At 40.4% G+C, this 918-nt stretch overlaps 1 protein-coding gene across 3 annotated transcripts in view; it reads right to left on the bottom strand.

Annotated features, from left to right (window-relative positions):
* Positions 1-918, bottom strand: part of SLITRK5 (SLIT and NTRK like family member 5) — a 28,060-nt gene that overhangs the window by 25,459 nt on the left and 1,683 nt on the right. The gene's annotated exons all lie outside the window — the stretch shown is intronic.

The following is a 918-nucleotide window of genomic DNA, read 5'->3' as shown; positions in this document are numbered from 1 at the left end:
CTGTAATGATAAGGAGAAAAAAAAGAAAGTAGCATAATAGGGTAGCCCCATAACATTTGACATGGAAACAAAGTTTATATGTGTTCAGTAGGGTAGAGAATGGACCCACTAAAAAACCCCCCTCCTGTCACTTCTAATTCCCACACTTTTAGGAACTGGATGACATGCATTGATGAAAAGGTTGATAGGCAACTCCTTGCGAGTCAAATGCCTGTGGTGTCTAAAAAGGTGAGGTCACAGTAGGAATTGTTCTGGTTTCTGTTTGTGTGGGGTGCATTTCAATGCTTCTTTGGATTTCCTTTTCACAACTAGCCCCATAAATATACATAAAATGGCTGTCAGTTCAGTTTCATGTTTCTAATTTAAGAGAAAAGAAACACCATTTTACAAAGTTTCCCACCTCCCCTATTACCCAGCTCCCCCTTCCCTTCAGAACCTCCCTGCTGAACAGCGCATCAAGGTCTTCCCCTCCTTTTACCTTGATTTTTAACCAGTGGTGGAAATACCATGATAGGAATCCAAAGAAAAATGCTCAGTGCTGAAAACGGCGTCTTAATTCAACAGAGGGAATACTGACACATTCTCCACATCACACATTTCTTAAAACTCTTTTATGTTGGTGGTTTTTTTCCTAGCTATACATTTACACAGCACACACCCACCCACACAGACATGCACACATGCACACACACACACACACACACATGCGCGCACCCCCAGATGACTTTTGTGGAGGAATTCTTCTGTAATGAGATTAAACACATTAACCTCCTACTTCAGTGCACTTAACAGCTCTCTTCCAATACGGAAATTTTGTATCTTTAAAAAAGCAAATAATACTGATTTTTGATCCCCTCCCAAGTTATACACAATGTAACACAGCTCATTTTAAGCAGAAGTCTCCTGTTCTCTCTCTTT

Source organism: Corvus cornix, chromosome 1, assembly GCF_000738735.6.
Source record: "Corvus cornix cornix isolate S_Up_H32 chromosome 1, ASM73873v5, whole genome shotgun sequence".
Lineage (NCBI taxonomy): Eukaryota > Metazoa > Chordata > Aves > Passeriformes > Corvidae > Corvus > Corvus cornix.
This window is presented reverse-complemented; position numbering and strand designations above follow the sequence as displayed.